Consider the following 10980-nt stretch of genomic DNA (forward strand, 5'->3'; position numbering starts at 1 on the left):
ACTTTGCAATTTGTTCATTGATTTTTGACACGTTGTTCGACACTTGCATTGTTATCTAGGGTCAATTGGATGGGAAAACTATTTGAAATTTAAACTGTCCAACAGGGTAATGACACATGACCAAGTGTAAACTAAAATGTACACCATAGTGTACATGTCGCAAGGTTCTTATCGATTGAACTTTAATATTTGTACACTGATTTTGGAAACGTTGTTGGACAATTGCATTGTTGTCAATCGGATGGAAAACTGTTCGAAATTTAAACTGTCCAGCAGGGTAATGTCACATGGCAAAGTGTAAACTAACGTGTACATCATAGTATACATGTAGCAACTACCAATTGAACTTTGCTATTTGTACACTGATTTTTGACACGTTGTTTAACACTTGTGTTATTATCAAGAGTCAATTTGATGAAAAAATTGTTTGAAATTTAAACTGTCCAATAAGGTAATGTCACGTGGCAAAGTGTAAACTAAAGTGTACACCATAGAATACATGTTGCAAGGTTCTTATCGATTGAATTTTGCTATTTGTACACTGATTTTTGAAATTTTTTTTACACTAGTATTTTTGTCAAGTGTCATTTAAATGAGAAAACCATTTGAAATTAAAACTGTCCAATAGGATAATGACTGGTGGCAAAATGTAAACTAAAGTATAAACCATAGTGTACACGTCGCAAGGTTTATATCGATTGAACTTTGCTATTTGTACACTGATTTTTGACACGTTTGACACTTGCATTGTTGTCATGTGTCAATTGGATGGAAAAACTATTTGGAATTTAAACTGTCCGACAGGGTAATGTCACGTGAGAAAGTGTAAACTAAAGTGCACATCATAGTCTACATGTAGCAAGGTTCTTAATGATTGAACTTTGCTTTTTATACACTGATTTTTGACTCGTTTAACACTTGCATTGTTGTCAAGTGTCAATTGGATGGAAAAAGTGTTTGAAATTCAAATTGTCCAGTAGGGTAATGTCACATGGCAAAGTATAGACTAAAGTGTGTACACCATAGTGTACATGTCGCAAGGTTCTTACCGATTGAATTTTACTGTATTTACACTTATTTTTGACACGTTTTTTTGGCATTTGAATTATTGTCATGTGTCAATTGGATGGAAAAACTATTTGAAATTTAAACCATCAAACAAGGTAATGTCACGTGAGAAAATGTAAACTAAAGTGTACACCATAGTATACTTGTAGCAAGGTTCTTAACGATTGAACTTTACTATTTGTACCCTGATTTTTGACTCATTTAACACTTGCATTGTTGTCAAATGTCAATTGGATGGAAAAACTGTTTAAAATTTAAACTGTGCAACAGGGTAATGTCCCATGGCAAAGTATAAACTAAAGTGTCCACCATAGTATACATGTTGCAAGGTTCATACCAATTGAACTTTCCTATTTGTAGACGGATTTTTGACATATTGTTTGACACTTACATTGTTGTCAACTGTCAATTGGAAGGAAAAATGGTTTGAAATTTAAACTGTCCAACAGGGTACTGTCATGTGCAAAGTGTAAATTAAAGTGTGCACCATAGTGTACATGTAGAAAGGTTCTTACCGGTTGAACTTTGCTATTTGTACATTGATTTTTGACACGTTGTTTGACACTTGCATTGTTGTCAAGTGTCAATTGGATGGGAAAATTGTTTGAAATTTAAAATTTCCAACAATGCAACGTCTCGTGACAAAGTTTAAACTAAAGTATGCACAATAGTGTACATGTAGAAAGGTCCGTGACGATTGAACTTTTCTATTTGTACACAGATTTTTGACATGTTGTTCGACACTTACATTGTTGTCAAGCATCAATTTGATGGTAAAACTATTTGAAATTTAAACTGTCCAACAAGGTAATGTCACATGGCAAAGTGTAAACTAAAGTGTACACAATAGTGTACATGTCGCAAGGTTCTAACCGATTGAACTTTGTCATTTGTACACTAATTTTTGACATGTTGTATGACACTTGCTTTGTTGTCAAGTGTCAATTGGATGGAAAAATTGTTTGAAATTTAAACTGTCCAACAGGGTAATGTCACGTGGCAAAATATAAGCTAAAGTACACACCGTAGTGTACATGTAGCAATGTCCTTGCCAATTGAACGTTGCTAATTGTACACTGACTATCGACACGTTGTTTGACACTTACATTGTTGTCAAGTGTCAATTGGATGGGAAAACTATTTGAAATTTAAATTGTCCAATAGGGTAATGTCACGTGGCAAAGTGTAAACGAAAGTGTACACCGTAGTGTACATGCAGCAAGGTCCTTGCCGTTTGAACTTTGCTACTTGTACACTAATTATCGACACGTTTGTTGACACTTACATTGTTGTCAAGTGCCAATTAGATGAGAAAATTGTTTGAAATTTAAACTGTCCAACAGGGTAAGGTTACGTGGCGAAGTACAAACTAAAGTGTACACCATCGTGTATATGAAGCAAGGTTTTTACCGATTGAAGTATGCAATTTGTACACTGATTTTTGACACGTTGTTTGACACCTGCTTTGTTGTCAAGTGTTAATTGGATGGAAAAAATGTTTGAAATTTAAGTTGTCCAATAGGGTAATGACACATGGCAGAGTGTAAACTAAAGTGTTCACCTAGTGTACATGTTGCAAGTTTCTTATCGATTGAAATTTACTATTTGTACACTGATTTTTGACATGTTGCTTGACACTTGTATTGTTGCCAAGTGTCAATTGGATGGGAAATTGTTTGAAATTTAAACTGTCAAATAAGGCAATGTCTCATGGGAAACTGTAAACTGAAGTGTACACCATACTGTACATGTAGCAAGGTTCTTAACAATTGAACTTTACTATTTGTACAGTAATTTTGAACACATTGTTTGACACTTGCATTGTTGTCAAGTATCAATTGGATGGAAAAACTTTTTGATATTTAAACTGTCCAACAGGATAATATCACCTGGCAAATTATAAACAAAAGTGTACACCATAGTGTACATGTTGCAAAAGTTCTTACCGATTGAACATTGCTAGTTGTACACTGATTTTGGACACGTTGTTCGACACTTGCATTGTTGTCAAGTGTCAAAAGCATGGGAAAATTGTTTGAAATTTAAACTATCCGACAGGGTAATGTCACGTGGTAAAGTGTAAACTAAAGTGTACACCATAGTGTACATGTAACAAGGTCCTTACCGATTGAACTTTGCTATTTTTACACTGATTTTCAACACGTTATTTGACACTTGCATTGTTGTCAAATGTCAATTGGATGGGAAGATTGTTTGAAATTTAAATTGTCCAACATGGTAATTTCATGTTGCAAAGTGTAAACTGTAGTGTACACCATAGTGTACATGTAGCATGGTTCTTAACGATTGAACTATGCTATTTGTACGCTTATTTTTGACACGTTGTTTGAAACTTGTGTTTTTGTCATGTGTCAATTGGATGGGAAAACTGTTTGAAATTTAAATTGTACAATAGGGTAACATCACGTGGCAATGTGTAAACTAAAGTGTACACCATAGTGTACATGTAGCAAGGTTCTTACTGATTGAACTTGGCTAGCTGTACAATGATTTTTGACACGTTGCTTGACACTTGCGTTGTTGTCAAGTGTCAATTGGATGGGAAAATTGTTTGAAATTAAAATTGTCCAACAGGGTAATGTCACGTGGCAAAGTATACACCATAGTGTACATGTAGCAAGATTCTTACCGATTGAACTATACTATTTGTAAGCTAATTTTTAACACATTGTTTGAAACTTGCATTTTTGTCTTGTGTCAAGTGGGTGGAAAAATTGTTTGAATTTTAAATTGTCCAACAGTGTAATATCACGTGGGAAAGTGTAAACTAAAGCGTACACCATAGTGTACATGTAACAAGGTCCTAACCGATTGAACTTTCCTATTTGTACACTGATTTTTGACACGCTTTTTGACACTTACATTGTTGTCAATTGTTAGTTGGATGGAAAAACTGTTTGAGATTTAAACTGTCCAATAGGGTAATGTCACATGGGAAAGTGTAAACTTAAGTGTACCCCATAGTGTACATGTAGCAAGGTTCTTGACGATTGAACTTTGCTATTTGTACACTGATTTTTGACACGTTGTTTTGACACTTCCATTATTGTCAAGTGTCAATTGGATGGGAAAACTATTCGATATTTAAACTGTCCAACAAGGTAATGTCATGTGGCAAAGTGTAAACTAAAGTGTACACTATAGTGTACATGTAGCAAGGTTCTTACCGATTGAACTTTGCTATTTGTACACTGATTTTTGACATGTTGTTTAACACTTGCATTGTTGTCAAGTGTCAAAAGAATGGAAAAACTATTTAAAATTTAAGCTGTTCAACAGGGTAATGTCACATGGTAAAGTGTAAACTAAAGTGCACACCGTAGTGTACGTGTAGCAAGGTCCTTACCGATTGAACTATGCTATTTGTACGCTTATTTTTGACACGTTGTTTGAAACTTGCATTTTTATCATATGTCAATTGGATGGGACAACTGTTTGAAATTTAAATTGTCCAACAGGGTAATGTCGCGTGTCAAAGTGTAAACTAAAGTGTACACCATAGTGTACATGTAGCAAGGTTCTTACCAATTGAACTTTGCTTTTTGTACATTGATTTTTAACAAGTTGTTTGACACTTGCATTGTGTCAAGTGTCAAAAGGATGGGAAAACTATTTGAAATTTAAACTGTCCAGTAGGATAGGGGGCACGTGGTAAAGTGTAAACTAAAGTATACACCATAGTATACATGTAGCAAGGTTCTTACTGCTTGAACCATGCTATTTGTATGCTACTTTTTGACACATCGTTTGTAGAATCCCAAATAATTTTAAACACCTTAGTGGCACTAAGACATAAATATTGGATGGCAAACGTATACTTTAGATTTTTAGTCTCATTTGAGACCCATTTACGACACAGAAAACATTCGATTTGGAAAATGTTATTTAAAGAAAAGTTGTAGCTCTTTGAGTTGGCTTTCCAACGCACTTTGAATTTTCTCAATCGGATATCGGGAGAAAAAGTTATGATAAAAATACTAAAAGTTGTACAGTATCAACTGAAGTACGTGGAATATGAAAAGTCAAATTCCTACACGATTTTCTAGCACCTTCTTAAACCTATAACTTCCACATAAATAGTACCCGTATTAATAAGTATTAGGCCCTTCACTTGCCCTTAAGTTGTGAGATTTTCACCTATAAATAGGCCCCAATGCATACACATTTTTCACACCAAGACAAAAGCTTCTAAGCATAAAAGAGAGTTTTCAAGTCTAGAAAAAAGAGAAAGGAGAGGGAAGAAAATTAGTTTTTCCTAGAAGTTTTGGTGCTATCAAGAAGTGTTTTCCAAGCATCAATTCTCAACGTAGTTTTTTTTGAAACATCAAAGGAGTGTATTTTTCAACAAGGTTCAAAGAATCAATCAAGGTAGGTCGAGGTGCAAAGTGTTAATTCGTGTTAAGTTATAAGTTTCTAGCAAATGAAAATTTATGTTAATATTTGTATGTTTAATGGTACCTCCAGTACGGCATACACCTCCATGTCTAATGGTACCTACGGGTACGGCGTGTACTTTCGATTGAGGCGTCGTGTTAAGTCATGACTCTACGTGTTTGGGATTTTACCTAAAATCCTACTATGAAAAGGTTTCTAAAGTTACAACTTTGAAATGTATAGCTTGATCACAAATGCACCAACGATATCTATTGAGTTTTTTAAACCCCTTCTCTATAGATTGATATGATCTACCTTGGGCTTGGATGATGGAAAAGATGGAGAGTGGTGGAACGAGCCCATGGAAAACCTGGTGAACAAGTTATATAGATTTATTTTTGCGAACGTTTTCAATGTTATTTCTTAAAAGTATTTGAATAACATTGAACGCGAGAACAAGTTGTGTTTTCTTCAAATAAATTACGTTCTGTTATTTTTTTATTCAGTGTTTTATTTAAAGTATTCGAAAGGTTATTGTTAAAATTATCATTGTAAAAATTAAGCTTCCGCTAAAACATATTCTCCTATGATTTAAACCATCGGTTAGTTAAGTAAAGTAAGTAGCGTTTTGGTCCATAAGAGGTTGGGGCGTTAATCGTTTGAAACTTGCATTGTTGTCAAGTGTTAATTGGATGGGAAAACTGTTTAAAATTTAAACTATCCAACAAGGTAATGTCACATGGGAAACTGTAAATTGAAGTGTACACCATAATGTGCATGTAGCAAGGTTCTTACCGATTGAACTTTGCTATTTGTACACTGACTTTTGACACGTTGTTTGATACTTACATTGTTGTCAAGTGTAAAAAGGATAGGAAATGTGACACCCCGAACTTAAGCTTCGAGGGTCACGTACTAAACATAATAACTTCTGCCTTTGGTACATGAAGTATTACATGTTAGAAACTTATTTTTCAATTTGGTAAAACAATTCTTATAAAATTTGATGGCTGGTAAAAGTGCATGCCAACATGAAATTATACATTACATATACGGCCTCGGCACTATCAAGGTTAGTTGGGGCAGCAAGTTTGACAATTTTTATAAAATTCATCCCAACTCCGTTTTACATGAAATTTGCGGCATTAGAAAGATAATTTCAAGTAGTTTTCTAGGTTAAAATATGAAAATTTTCCAAGATCATATGATATAGACGTTTTACTGAAAACAGTGAAGTATTACACAGGAAATCCAGATTGACCCCTTGACGTTAAAACCTTGATAACTCAGGCCATAGATATCCAAATTGAGTGATTCCTTCGGCCATATTTAGAAAACTCAAAGAGGAAAACAGAAATATTTTTAGAGTCTCAAATGGACGTTTATAGGTTTAGAAACATCATTTTGAAATTGACTCCAGATACTGTCCCGTTTCTGCCTTTTGTCCGTTGTAAGGAAAATAAACTACAAAAATGTCTCTTATCATAACATGAAAGATATAATTACAAAATTTACTATTAATACCAGATTACATCATGTCATGTACATATTTTTACATAATACCATAAGAAAAACAGATGGAAAAACAGTCATCGAACAAAATACACAAAAGAAACTTTCGGTACAAAACATCTTTGTCCTTAATCCATCATCGATTTTGTCAACTAACTTCCATCAATCCAACGATCATGGATATGAAAATTTAACATAACATACTATGAGTATAAGGAATACTCAGTAAGATACCATGCTTGGATTTTTATCATGATAATACTACACAAAAGAATGCAATCAAACCCATACTTGCACATTCCGGCTTGCCGGTGCCCTTCGGACTTGTCCTAAGGCATAAATAGATATCTAACTTTGTGGAATTGTCCACCATAATCATATTATGGTTTTTCATGCATAGTTTAAGCATAAATATTACCATGAAGATCATACCCCTTAAGCATGGAAAGTATCTTACCGTAAAACTTGAAGATCTTCGATGGAAATATGAATTGAAAGTGTTAGGCTTACTTCCCTTTCCTTTCCTTTCTTATTTTTGGTTTTGCTCTCTATTTGAGTGTATAAGTGTTTTGCAAAGTGAAGGAAATCTTTTCTCTATGGCAATGGATATGGATATATATGCATATATAAAGATAAGGATAAATGATTGATATTTTTCCTCCTTTTTCCATCTCCACCACCTCACCTCTCTTTCTTTCCATTTTTTTTCTTATTTCTACACATGTTTAGTCTATTATCTAAGTGTATGGTGATGATGGATGACAAGTGGGTTGATTATAGGGTAATAGGTGGCCATAAATCCTAGATTTACAAAGGAAGTCTCTCATCTTTTCAACTAATATAATCTAACCCCTCTAACTTTCATTATTAGCAAAGCATATCCCAAATTTAAACTTATATCCAACTTACATATTCAAAAATTGTAGATTATAAAATAATTAAATCGTTTGGTCAATTGAAGTCCTAACAAAATAATCCACTTCATTCAAATTCAAACTTGACTTAAGTTTCGACTAACTAATAATCACTTCATGCGCACACAACATTTAGCTCTTCATGCCTATATTTATTAACTACCTCTAGCATTAACCACTACAAAGGTGGTGCTCCCTTTTCTTATGGCCAAAATAATATTGAAAGTTAAATCGCTATCCTAAAGAAATTTAAACGAGCATAAAATTTCGGAGTATTACAGGAAAATTATTTGAAATTTAAATTGTCCAACAAGGTAGGGGCACGTGGCAAAGTATAAACTAAATCCTACACCATAGTGTGCATGTAGCAAGGTTCATACCGATTGAACCATGCTACTTGTATGCTTATTTTTGACACTTTTTTGGAACCTGCACTTTTTTCATGTGTCAATTGGATAGGAAAACTATTTCAAATTTAAATTGTCCAACAAGGTAATGTCACGTGGCAAAGTGTAAACTAAAGTGTATGCCATAGTGTACAGGTAGCAAGGTTCTTACCGATTGAACTTTGCAATTTGTACACTGATTTTTGACACGTTGTTTGACACTTGCATTGTTGTCAGGTATCAAAAGGATGAGAAAACTATATGAAATTTAAATTGTTCAACAAGTTAGAGGCAAGTGGCAAAGTGTAAACTAAAGTCTAGACCATAGTGTGCATGCAGCAAGATTCGTACTGATCGAACTTAGCTATTTGTTCACTGATTTGTGACACGTTGTTTGACACTTGCATTGTTGTCAAGTGTTAATTGGGTGGCAAAACAATTTGATATTTAAACTTTTCAACAGGATAATGTCATGTGGGAAACTGTAAACTGAAGTGTACACCATACTGTACATGTAGCAAAGTTCTTAACGATTGAACTATGCTATTTGTACACTTATTTTTGACACGTTGTTTGACAATTTCATTGTTGTCAAGTGTTAATTGGATGGAAAAACTGTTTGATATTTAAACTGTCCAATAGGATAATGTCACGTGGCAAATTATAAACAAAAGTGGACACCATAGTGTACATATAGCAAGGTTCTTACCGATTGAACTTTGCTATTTGTTCACTGATTTTAGACACGTTGGTCGACACTTGCATTGTTGTCAAGTGTCAAAAGAAAGGGAAAATTTTTTCAAATATAAACTTTCCAACAGGGTAATGCCACGTGGCAAAGTGTAAACTAAAGTGTATACTATAGTGTACATGTAGCAAGGTCCTTACCGATTAAATTTTGCTATTTTTACACTGATTTTCGACACGTTGTTTGACACTTGCATTGTTGTCACGTGTCAATTGGATGGGAAAATAGTTTGAAATTTAAATTGTCCAATAGGATTATGTCACATGGGAAAGTGTAAACTAAAGTGTACACCATAGCGTACGTGTAGCAAGGTTCTTACCGACTGAACGTTGCTATTTGTACGCTTATTTCTTACTCGTTCTTTATAACTTGCATTGTTGTCATGAGTCCATTGGATGGAAAATTTGTTTGAAAATTTTAATTGTCTAACAGGGTAATGTCACGTGGCAAAGTATAAACTAAAGTTTACACCATAGTGTACATGTAGCAAGGTTCTTAACTATTGAACTTTGCTATTTGTACATTAATTTTAGACACGTTCTTTAGCACTTGCATTTTCGTCAAGTGTCACTTAGATGGGAAAACTATTTGATATTTAAACTGTCCAACACGCTAATATAATGTGACAAAGTGTAAACTGAAGTGTACACCATAGTGTACATGTAGCAAGGCTCTTAACAACTGAACTATGCTATTTGTATGCATATTTTTGACACGTTGTTTGAAACTTGCATTTTTGTCATGTGTCAATAGGATGGGAAAACTGTATGAAAATTTAAATTGTCTAATAAGGTAATGTCACGTGGGAAAGTGTAAACTAAAGTGCACACCATAGTGTACATGTTGCAAGGTTCTTACCGATTGAACTTTGCTGTATTTACACTGATTTTTGACACGTTGTTTGACACTTGTATTGTTTTCATGTGTCAATTGGATGGGAAAACTATTTGAAATTTAAACTATCCAACAGGGTAATGTCACGTGGCAATGCGTAAACTAAAGTGTATATCATAGTGTACACGTAGCAAGGTTCTTAACAATTGAACTATGTTATTTGTACGCTTATCTTTTGTCACGTTGTTTGAAGCTTGCATTTTTGTCATGTGTCAATTGGATGGGAGAACTGTTTGAAAATTTAAATTGCCTAATAGGGTAATGTCACGTAGTAAAGTGTAAACTAAAGTGCACACCATAGTGTACATGTAGCAAGATCCTTACCAATTGAACTTTACTATTTGTACACTAATTTTCGACACATTGTTTGATACTTGCATTGTTGTCAAGTGTCAATTGGATGGAAAAATTGTTTGAAATTTAAACTGAAACTTGCATTTTTGTCATGTGTCAATTGGATGGAAAAATTGTTTGAAATTTAAACTGAAACTTGCATTTTTGTCATGTGTCAATTGGATGGGAAAACAGTTTGAAATTTAAATTGTCCAATAGGATTATGTCACATGGGAAAGTGTAAAATAAAGTGTACTCCATAGCGTACGTGTAGCAAGGTTCTTATCGATTGAACTTTGCTATTTGTACGCTTATTTTTGACACGTTGTTTTGAAACTTGCATTTTTGTAATGTGTCAATTGGATGGAAAAATTGTTTGAAATTTAAACTGTCCAATAGGGCAATGTCACGTGGAAAACTGTAAACTGAAGTGTACACCATAGTATACATGTAGCAAGGTTCTTAACTATTGAACTTTGCTATTTGTACATTAATTTTTGGCACGTTCTTTAACACTTGCATTGTCATTAAGTGTCAATTGGATGGAAAAACTATTTGATATTTAAACTATCCAACATGCTAATATAACGTGACAAAGTGTAAACTGAAGTGTACACCATAGTGTACATGTAGCAAGGCTCTTAACAACTGAACTATGCTATTTGTACGCATATTTTTGACACATTGTTTGAAACTTGCATTTTTGTCATGTGTTAATAGGATGGGAAAA

Source organism: Olea europaea, chromosome 3 (genome assembly GCF_002742605.1).
Source record: "Olea europaea var. sylvestris chromosome 3, O_europaea_v1, whole genome shotgun sequence".
In the NCBI taxonomy this organism is placed as follows: domain Eukaryota; kingdom Viridiplantae; phylum Streptophyta; class Magnoliopsida; order Lamiales; family Oleaceae; genus Olea; species Olea europaea.